This window comes from Malaclemys terrapin, chromosome 2 (genome assembly GCF_027887155.1).
Source record: "Malaclemys terrapin pileata isolate rMalTer1 chromosome 2, rMalTer1.hap1, whole genome shotgun sequence".
Taxonomy (NCBI): Eukaryota; Metazoa; Chordata; order Testudines; family Emydidae; genus Malaclemys; species Malaclemys terrapin.
This window is the reverse complement of record NC_071506.1, coordinates 206,375,762-206,387,850: the sequence shown is the minus strand read 5'-3', so window position 1 is coordinate 206,387,850 and position 12,089 is coordinate 206,375,762.

The window sequence follows — 12,089 nt, the reverse complement described above, 5'->3', positions numbered from 1 at the left end:
TCACACAGGGAGCTTTTGCTCAGCTGATTATCCACCATGACCCCCTCCTCCCCCCAAATCTTTCTCAGTCACTGTTTCCTATGATAGAATGCCCCTTCATGTAAGTATGGCCTACATTCTTTGTTCCTAGATACTTACATTTAGCCATATTAAAACTCATATTATTTGCTTGTGTCCAGCTTACCAAGTGGTCCAGATTGCTCTGTACCAGTGACCTATCCTCTTAATTATTTACTACTTCCCAAATTTTTGTGTCATCTTCAAACTTTATCAGTGGTTTTATATTTTATTCCAGGTCATTAATAAAAATGCTAAATCACCTAGGGCAAAGAACAGATCCTTGAAGGATTCCACTGGAAACACACCCATTTAATGATTCCCCGTGTACAATTACATTTTTGAGACCTATCAGTTACATAATATGTGCCATGTTAATTTTATACCTTTCTATCTTTTAAATCAAAATGTCCTGAGGTACCAAGTTAAATGCCTTACAGAAGTCTAAGTGTGCTACATCAACACAATTGCCTTTATCAACTAAACCTGTAATCTCATTTTTTAAAAAGTATCAGTTTGACAGGATCAATTTTCCAGAAACCCATGTTGATTGGCTTTAATTATATTACCTGCCTTTTAATTGTTTATTAATAGAGTCCCATATCAGCCTCTCCATTATCTTACACGAGATCAATGTCAGAATGACAAGTCTATAATTAGCCGGGTCATTCCATGTACCCTTTTAAATGTTGTGCCAATATTTGGTTTCTTCCAGTTTTCTGGAACTTCCCTGGTGTTCTAAGAGGTATCTGAAATCTACATTAATGGTCCAGTGAGTTCCTCAACCAGTTCTCTTAAAAAACTTGGCTGCAAGTTATTTGGACTCACTGATTTTAAAAGTACTAATTTTAGTAGCTGCTGTTTAACATTCTCCTGAGATACTAGTGAAATAGAAAGTGTTATCATATGACATGACTAATCTGCTTTTCCCCCAAATACATAACAAATATTTATTGAACACATCTGCCTTTTCTGCATTATTATTGATTTTACTATTTCCATCTAGTAATGGACCAATTCCATTGTTAGGATTCATTTTATTCCCATTATAACTTTTTTAAAAAAATCCTTTTTATTGTTTCTTAACTCTACTGGCCATACATTTCTCCTTTTGTCCCTTTGCTTCCCTTATCCTTTCTATAATGCCTAGCTTCTGAAATATATTCATTACTATCAGCTGCCTCTCTTTTTTTACACACATACCCCAAATGCATCTGCCTTCACTTTCCCTCATTGTGTCACTTCATGTCCTTTAGTTCCTTGATTGATTTTGTTCTCAACATCTCAATTTTGTGATGAGTGCTCATATTGTCCCTCTTTTTACCCTTCCCTTTTGAATTAAAGCTGCAATAATCCACACACAAAAAAATGTATCAAGAGGATTTATAGGAAAATTAAGAATAATTATACTTGTTTTGTCCCAAAGTCACATTAGCCTGAAGTAAACATTTTTTATGTGTTCAGTCACCCAATCAGGGATGAGAAATACCATGTGATTTATATACCCAATCATACACCAGGAATAACAAATATAATTTGCTTTACATATCTGGTAAGCAACTCCTAGGATGAAGACTTGGTGTATACAGTACTTACAAGTAATGGGCCACTTCCTCAATTGTTATCGGTGTTGCTTGACTGAAGTCCATGAAATTGTGCTTATTCATGCCAGGTGAGGAGCTGAGCCAATAACTACATAAACATAAATCAAGACTGGCCTGCAAATGATTCACTCACCAAAAAGGGGGGCTAAATGCATAATGAATACTTGTAATGACCAGCTCTGTTTAAATTCAAAGTAGGCTATTAATTTGGACTGTCCTAGAATACGTCAGACCCACCCATGCCACCTCAAAAAACCCCACTTCCATAATCGTTCACATTAGACAGCGTGATACACCAGGCTAATGTGACTTTGGAACAAACTAGGGAAAGTAGAACTAATGTTGGTTTTCCTCTAAGTCCTCTAGATAGTGGTGAGTTTTGGGAAGGGGGCAGTGTTTTTTGTTTTTGTTTTTGTTTTGTTGTTGTTTTGGTTTGGTTTTGGGGGAGGTGGTTTGGTTTTTTGTGTGGATTGTTGCAGATTTCATTCAGAATTGTATTGACTAATTTCCTTCAACATTGTAGGGGGTTGCTAAGCAACATGGAGTCTTTCTCTATGTGTTTGTCCCATGGAGAGAAAATGGGAAATAGAAAAAGATTCACCTTCTCTAATACCTATCAGATCACAGGGTCTCTCATTTCAGGCCCAGGCAAAGTTATACTATTCATAGTTCTTTCTCAGAACTGGAGTAGATCCTACTTAATTTGGTTATGAATTTAGTTAGAAATAGATCCTACCAAAGGGACAAAATTTGCTATCGCTTTCAAGGTGCTGTCGGACTGGCATTCACACACATCTATCTGTGGACAATGCAGTGTAAATCTGGCCAACAACTTTCTCTCCTGTGCAATGTGACTTGGGGGCTGATAAACAGAATCAAGCTATACTCAGCATGGAGTTATTCTTTGAGACCTTAAAACAGACAGCATATCTGGCAGACAGCTCATTCTGACCAGCCAAATTGATTCAATCAGGTCTTCCAGCTGCTTCATTTCTTAGTGCTGAGCCTTTCAAACAGCAAAACCAATCTACTTGCTGTGTTGTAATGTGGCTTATCATAGGGTTACCATACGTCCGGATTTCCCCGGACATGTCCGGCTTTTTGGTGCTCAAATCCCCATCCGGGGGGAATTTCCAAAGAGCCGGACATGTCCAGGGAAATAGGGAGGCATAAGCCAGGGTCCGCCCAGCACGATCCGCCGGGTCCGCAGCGCAGCCCAGCTGCCCCAGCTACAATGCTCAGGCGGGGAACGGGGGGCCCTCGGGCTTCCCTCGTGGGCGGGGACCCTCCGGCCACTGGGGGACCCTTCCTGTGGCCCTGTTGCCCCGCGCAGCTTGGAATCCAGCGCCACGGGAGCTGTTTCCAGCGGGGACAGACAGGCCGGGGAACGTGCTCGGTGGCAGGAAGGAAGCTGCGGCCGGGGATGCAGGGACCCGCGCTGCAGAGCATCTGAAGCCCCCAGCAGGCAGAGGCTACCGGGTAAGCAGGGGAGCAGGGCAGGCGGGGGCATAGAGGCTGCAGGGGCGGGGGGGCACAAAGGCGGGGGGCACAAAGGCGGCAGGGAGTGCAGGGGCTGCAGGGCGAGTGGGGAGCACGGGTCACAGAGGCTGCAGGGGCGGGGGGGTGTAGGGGCTGCAGGCGAGTGAGGAGCAGGGGTCACAGAGGCTGCAGGGGCGGGGGGGTGCAGGGGCTGCAGGGCAAGTGGGGAGCACGGGTCACAGAGGCTGCAGGGGCAGGGGGGTGCGGGGGCTGCAGGGCGAGTGAGGAGAGGGGTCACAGAGGCTGCAGGGACAGGGGGGCGCAGGGGCAGGGCAGGCGGGGGTGCAGAGGCTGAAGGGGCAGGGGGTGCAGGGGCTGCAGGGCGAGTGGGGAGCAGGGGTCACAGAGGCTGCAGGGGCGGGGGGGCTGCAGGGCGAGTAGGGAGCAGGGAAGCACTTAGCAACCCCCAACCAAGATCAGAGCGGGAGGGAGGAGGGGGAATGCAGGGTGCTCAGAGGAGGGGGCAGAGTTGGGGCAGGGGCTTTGGGGAAGGGGCGGGGCTGGGGCAGAGTTGGGGCGGGGCCAGGGGTGGGGAAGGGGTGGATTTGGGGCAGGGCCAGGGCTCCTATGGAGTGTCCTCTTTTTTCAGTGTTGAAATATGGTAACCCTAGCTTATCATGACATGCACCATATATTACATCTCTTCCATGGGGTCATCAAGCAAATTAGGATTCATGACAGCACTGCTGAGGTTGTCAGAAACATGCATGTATTCACAGGGTGTATAAAAAACAGTGCTGCATTAACATCTTCCATATCCTAGATGACAACGGACACCCAGGCTTGTGGTCTGTCAGCAGATTGATCTACTTTCTCTGCTCTTTAACAGCATGACTCTCTCTAACATGCCTCCCACAACTTCCACTGGGGTCTGCAAGCCTCAGCTCCCAGAACTGGAAGGTAGCATGTGACAGTGAACAACAGTGATGATCCATGTAAGCAATAGAAAATAATCCAACTCATTCTCCCAGAGATATAGGAGTTCTGCAATGCAAACAGCAGCTTAAAGGGAAATCTTTTAGTTGCTAAAGAAAGCAGGCATGACTTGGAGTACATACAGGCTGATCCAAATTATGCTCTGTAATGCTGATATAAATCCTTTGACCTTAATGTCCCAATGCCATGTGTAGTCGATGGAGTTAGTCTTGATTTGTACTGGTGTAACTGAGAGAAATTGAAACCTATAACTGCAGTTTAAGGCCAAATCCTAATCTCTGATACATCTATATTTAACTTCTATTGACAGCATGTAGCTGAGGATTCTTAAACTGGAAAGGTGGTATTGATTCATTTCCCTCCTGTTTATAAAGTATGTTAAGTTCTGCTTCTCTTTAACAGCCTATTGAGGTACAAAAATAGCAGCTATACTCAAACTCATTCCAGGGGGGGAAAAAATCCTAGTAAGTAGGTGTAGAAAATTGTAAAATTCTGTCTGCATAAGTGTCTTACAGAAATGTAGAAAAACAAGTCTTGGCCATCGCTGGTCAGCTTGGAAAAGAGACTGCTGAGGGGAGATAGGATAGAGGGCTATTAAAATCCTGAATGGTGTGGAGAAGGTGAACAAGATAGTGTTAGTTCAGATAACGAACAAACCAGGGTCACCCAATGAAATTAATAGGCAGCAGGTATAAAAACTAACATAAGGACATATTACTTCACACAACACACAGTCAGCCTGTGAAACTTGTTGCCAAGGGATGTTGCGAAGGCCATAAGTGTAACTGGGTTCAAAAAAGAATGATGTAGGTCAATCAATGGCCATTCTCCATGAATCCATTAGCCACAATGATCAGGGACACAACCCCATGCTCTGGATGTTCCTAAAGCCAAATTGCTAGAAGCTGGATCATTGGATAATTCCCCTTTTCCGTTCATTCCTTCTGAAGCATCTGGCACCAGCCACTGTCAGAAGACGGGATACTGGGCGAGGTAGCCCATTGATCTTACCCAGTATAGCTGTTCTTATGACTCATCACAGCTTGGATGACAGTTTAAATACCATATCTGGCTAATATATTTTTTGTACTATGTCCAAATATTCATTCATCTTTAACTTATTTTGAAAGTGTTTGTAACTTTGTCAATTTCCCACTGACACTCTAGTGTAGGAGTTTTACTGGTAGAAATGTTGGTAGAAGTGATATTAAGCATATTGGAAAGTCTGTGGGAAAGCAGCTTGAATTCTGATTTTTCACGACTCATAATGACCAACTTGCTAATGAGGTACAGACAAGAATTCTTCATGATATTCAACTAATTATTTTCTTCTATTGTGAAATTCTTCCCGGCACAAGTGCTAGGCACCATTTCAGTCCCAGTTATACGATATTCTGAAGACTTAAGTGGGACTGAAGGGGGTGCCTGAGCATCCACTGGCCTTCTACACATGGGTGAATTTCACCCATAATTTTTTTTTTTAAATGGCAGTTGCTCATCAGTAATTCACAAACATAAGGAGGCAAAATTCATTTTAATAAATTACTTGACTTGAATTATACACCAAGTTCCCATAAATATCCTTTCCAAATTATCCATTACTTTTTGAATGATGATTTAATTACTACATGCAGAGATGAAACCCTCCTGATTATATATATTCCTGTTTGCAGAACACAGACCTGATCCAAACACTTGTGCCTGTCAGTAACTTTATTATTCAATGAGTCTAGTCCTGAGTAAAATAAGTGTTTACAGGATGAGGTCCCATACTGTATTTGTAAAAATATTAACCTCTTTTGTTTTTCTTCTCATACTGAAGTTTAACTGTAATATGAATCATTTGTATCTGAGTCATACCAGGTATGTTTATAGATAGCTCATTGTATTTACACTCATGAATCTACAATTTAGTACAGCAATCCAGTGAACAAAGCAAACTGGAAAAGTAAATTTCTTAAGCAATAATAGGCAATGCTAGCATGCCTTTTCTGTACAATTACTGCACACCCCAGGCACTGCTGTAAGGCAGAGTCAATGGCTGGGTGACTCAGCCATTTGATAAATGCTTTCAATCTCTACTTTATTGCTACTGTGAAATGAAAATTGATGGGTAAAGAAGAAATAATACCTGCACATTCATTAGTAATTGTTACTGTCTACTTTACATGGCCCTATCACCTTCCCTTTATGGATCTCAAAGATCTTTACAAACCTGAATTACACCATCTTTAGTCTTAGGATTCTTGAGTTATGGGCCCACTGAAGGAAATAGGTTGTCTTTCTATGACTTCTATGGGCTCTGGATGAAGCCCTATACATAACTACAATATTTGACAGATGGAGAAACTAAAGCACAAAGGCCAGGTCTACACTACCCGCCTGAATCGCAGGTAGAAATCGATCTCTCAGGAATCGAATTATTGCGTCTCGTCGGGACGCAACAATCGATCCCCGAATCGATGCTCTTACTCCACCAGCAGAGGTGGGAATAAGCGCCATCGACGGGGAGCTGCGGAGGTCAATTTTGCCGCCGTCCTCACAGCGGAGTAAGTCGGCTCCGATAGGTCGAATTCAGCTATGCTATTCGCGTAGCTGAATTTACGTATCTTAAATCGACCCCCCCCCGTAGTGAAGACCTGCCCAAAGAGATCTTGTCTTGCTCAAGATCACACACAGTCACTGGTAGTTCTGGGAACAGAAACCAAACTTCTTGATTTCCAGGCCTGTGCTTGAATCATTGTATAGCATTTTCTCTCCAAGTGTGTGTAGGCTAGGAAAATGTGATATTTAAAAACATACTGACTCTCTTCGACTCCACAACTAACACCTCTTTAGTGTTAACCTGTGCATACTAGGGTTTAAAAGCTTATTAGTTAAAATATGATTAACACATTTTTAAACATGACCTCTTTTCCTATATTAGATGTGGCTTTCTTCCAACACTACATGCACCTAAAGTTCTTTCCAGTTAGTTTTAACATTCCTTCCAAATTAAAAATGTTAGATATAAAACACAATAAAATGGCTGTAGAGATTTTGCTCATAAAAAAAGACAATGGAAAATTTCAGCTCAGCTGGATAGAGTTCTAGATGATTATTTATCTCTAAGGCTACAATTTAGTCATAGAGGTCATGAAAGTCACAGCATCCATGACTTCCAGCAACCTCTGTGACTTCAGCCTGCAGTGGTTGGGAGCTGTGGGGGCCGCCAGAGGTGGCAGCTGCCATGGGAACCCCTGAACTCCTATCCACTGTGGGTAGTGGGGGAACCCCCCCAAACTCCCGGGTGGTGGGGGGGCTACCAGAGCTCCTATCCGCCATGGACAGCAGGGAATCCCTGAGCTCGTGGCGGTGGGAGGCCCCCACAGCTCCCTGCTGCTGCAGGTCATGGCTTCTGTGAATTTTTCTTTTTTGCCCATGACCTGTCTGTGACTTTTCCTAAAAATATCCATGACATAATCTTAGCCTTATTTATCTCTGATAACAAAAGGCTATAAATCTGTTTTATTAACTTTAACTGTACCATTTGGTGCCATTCACTCACTATGAAATATTAATAGATATAAATATGTATACCACAAAGAAAGTTTCATACAAAAAGTTAACATCTCATTTCCCATGCATCACATACTTTCCCTCTACATAAGTATCATAGCTCCAAAATGTGCAGTTATGCAATGCACCCACTAGATTCCCAATGATTGCACTATAATACAAAACCTAAACTGACTTCCTATTTCCCCATGGGGAAAATAACACTACATATAGCTGACCAGTGCATGGATGTCTACCACACATCCATGTTGATATTGCTGAGGATTTACATTAGATTGCAATCGTTAAATGTGTATTTTTAAGCATTTATTTCTTTTTCAACTTGCCAGTGACGAAAATATCTTCCATACTCACAGACCCTTCTACAGAACTTTCCATTTTTCATTATTTATTTTTTTAAAGCAATACATTGTATTGGCTCCAGCTAAGCAGGTAGACCGTTCCCTATGGACTAAACCACTAAGCAGACTTTCATGTGTTGCTAGTAGAGATGTCAGTGAATCGCAGTTAACTCAAGTAATTAACACAAAACAAATGATATTTTAAAATAGTAGCGACTGCAGTTTTAATCGCACTGTTAAACAATAATAGAATACCAATTTAAATTTATTATAAATATTTTTGGATGTTTTTCTACATTTTCAAACATTGATTTCAATTACAACATAGTACAAAGTATACAGTGGTCACTTTTTTTATTTTTATTACAAATATTTGTACTGTAAAAAAGATAGTATTTTTTCAATTCACCTCACAGAAGTACTGTAGTGCAATCTCTTTATCATGACAGTGCAACTTACAAATGTAAAATTATTTTGTTACGTAACTACACTCAAACAAAACAATGTAAAACTTTAGAGCCTACAAGTCTGCTTAGTCCTACTTCTTGTTCAGCCAGTAGCTCAGACAAACAAGTTTGTTTGCATTTAGAGTAGTTAATGCTACCCATTTCTTATTTACAATGTCACCTGAAAGTGAAAACAGACATTTGCATGGCACTATTGTAAATACCTTGCAACACTGGCTATGTGTCAGATATGCTAAAAATTTGTATGCCCCTTCATGTTTTGACCACCTTTCCAGAAGGCATCTTTCCATGATGAATTTAAATTGGTATTTTCTTCTTGTTTAACAGTGTGAATAAAACTGGGATTAATCGTGACTATATTTTAATCTCTTGATTAATTGTGATTATTTTTTAATCGTTTGACAGCCCTGTTTGCTAGTACCTGTGATATATTGTGCTCATGAAATGCACCCATAGTAGACAAGATTCAGACAGGAGTGTGCATGTAATTGTTGTGGAAGATTAAAACCTACACATTTCAATCAAAGGATGCCTCATTTTGGACATTTGAGCACAAGTGCATTAGATGTCTGTCCTGATGTATCATGTTGGATGACAGCAGTGTCCCAGCACAACTGCAGATTTGAAAAATGTGTGTTTGTTGCTCCTCAGACGCAGCCAGTATATTGCCCAACATGTAGGGCCTGTTGTACAGTCCACTGAAATCAATGGATTCGAAGTTAAGTCAAAGCAGAACTAATGAGAGAGGCCAAATCCTTCCAACTGATGTCACCTTAAAAAGGAGTGTGGTGGCAAATCCCACAGAAAAGAGATGGAATCATTTTTAGGCAGGTTTTCTAAAAGGTAAAATGTTAGCCTTCCAAGCGATTGGTTTTAGTGACTTATTGTAGCAACATAACAATATTTGGTCTCTGGGTGGGAGAGAAATCAGGATGGTCTTCATCACACACTTTGAGCTGTACAGGTCAGAGGTAAATAAGAACACTATTGTGCCTTTTAGGTGATCCAGTCATAGGCTGCTGTTCCTGGCTATGTTTTATGTCCTTGGTGAGCTTTTCCTGTGGAAACAGTCATTCATGTGGTAGATACTGTGAACAAGGCTTGCAGTCTCCACCCACTAGATGTGCACCATAGGAAAATGTTCAGAAGTGCCTTGTCACTGTTACAGGGCTAGCTGCACTCCTGACCCTTCTTCTGGCCTATAAGTGCATCCCCTACAGGTATCAGACCTAGTGCCTTCACCTATCCCGGAGTGGAATTCCACAATTCTCCCACTCGGGCTGGGCTACAGCACTGTGTGTACCAACAGCACTGTGCTTGACCAGCAGATTCAAGTGGGTTGGACACCTGCAAGACTTGCCTTTGAGAGCTTGCAAGCCATGGTTAATACTGTAAGACGAGGGCTTTCTCAGAACAAAGTATTGTTTAAGCTTAAGAAAGGAAAAGAGAAATTTAAAACAACAAGAGGTCTATATGCATCTCTCTTACCCAAAGGCCTTCTATGCCTTCCATCCCAGGTTAGAAACTCCTAACTATTTCAGACACTCCAGTGGGGTCTGTCTATCCACCCGTTCTGTACAAACAGCTCCCAAATGCCTGACCTCAGGGCTGGAGCCAAGGAAGTAGCATCTGACAGCTAATAGCTCAGGTATTGACTCTTAATAACTCCCCAAGAATTTACTGCGAGACTGCTTAGCCGGAGCCATTGTTTTGCCTTCCTGTTTGTTTCCCCCACCCCTACTATTGCATTAGACTAACACATGCATCTGGTAAACATTTCAATAATCCACTACAGCCATACAGTAACATACAGTATTCAGGTCACGTACCGTTAGTCAGAAAAGGCAAAGAAACATGGGGCTTATCTGTCAAAATACGCACTTTTGAAAGTGGGATACCACTTAGGCTCCTAAGTCCTACTGAAAGCCAAAGTCACAGCAGTCTTATACCTCTCTCATTCCCTGTAGCTTTGGTGGTCCTCCTCCATCTGCAGCCTCAGTCTGGAGTCCTCTTTCTCCTACCACATGCTCAGTTTTTGGTCTGTCTTCTCTGTTGCAGCCTCAGTTTTTGGCCCTCCTTTTCCAACACATCCTTGGTCTCATCCTTTTTCTGCAACCCCTTCTCTTCCAAAGATGCAACCCGTTTCTGCAATGTTATTCTCTTCTTCTCCATCTGAAGTCCCGTCTCCCTCCTCACCACCCACTGCAGCTTAAGAAAGATCTTTATCCTTGATATCAATTTCTATCACTTCACGTTGTTTAGCACTCTGCTTCCCATCTTTTGACCTCTGGTTGCACCTCTGAGAAGGTCCATTCTCATGGTGCACAAAATGAGGGAGGTCTCAGTGTGCCCAGGGTTTCATTTATGGCTGGAGAGCTTGGTACAGAATGCGAGTAAAGATTATGGCTTCAAAGTGCAGGAATGTTGCCAGCTTGGAGTGTAGCTATGCTGCACACTGATAAGTCTGCACAGAGCCCACCATTTGGTGCAGGCCTTAATTGCTAACAAAATGCGATGTCCATAGTCCTCAGTTCTGACAATATTTTCAAGTGAAATGGACCCTTGCTGCTTTCAGCACCTGAGAACAGAAGAAAAGTTGAAACCCACAACTTTTGGCAAACACAACTTTTTTTGTTTAAATACCTTAATCTAGGCTTGGGGGGAGGGATAATAGGGTTCATTGACCATACAAGCAAGAACTGAAGGTACCCACTGGATAATGGAAGACATAGCAGTGAACATTGCCCCACAGGCTGTTCTAGAGTTTCCTTTTGTTGTGGTCAGAAGTCACCCTCCTCCTGAACTGGAACTCAACAGTCTAGATCCTCAGCTGCTGTAAATCAGCACAACCCTTAGGCTTCAGTGGAGCAATAACCATTTGCATCTGCTGAGGGTCTAGGCAAGCATTTTTAAATGGATGATCATGGCTGTTACCCTGTCCCTTCCACTGTGGCAGGGCATCATGTCTCTTAACAGAAAGTCAGGGAAAAGGCACTTTACTTTGTAACCTGGTCACCAAGCAGTTGGCTGAGAGTGTTCTGTCTCTGACAGCAGGAGACCAGAGAGAGATCATAGCTGAGGTAAATCTTGATCTGCAGCACTAAATATTTATCCTGGGTTTACTACACTGATTAGGTATATGCTAGTTAGTGTGTTTGGTATTACTTGCACAGTACAATAGACTTGGCTTTTTTGGTTAGCTTTAAATATTTGTCTTTAAAAGTTAAAAAAAAAAAAAAGGCCTCCATCAAACTGGCATTCAGTAGCTATTTTTGTGCTAACCACAGTGAGTTAAAAAAACCTATGGGAGAGGGGTATTCTGGCAACTTCTGCTCTGAGGCCTGGCCTACACTAAAAGTTAAGTTGACCCAGCTATGTCACTGGAGGGGGTGAAAAATCCACCCCTTTGAGCAATATAGTTAAGCCAAGTTTAGAGACCACTAGGTTGATGGAAGAATTCATCCATCAACCTAGCTACTGCCTCTGCACTCTAGGGGAGGTGAATTATCTATGCTGATGGAAGAACTCCTCCCCTCTTTCTAGTGTAGATACTGTCTCAGAGTTTAACAATATTGGTAGCAGCTGGA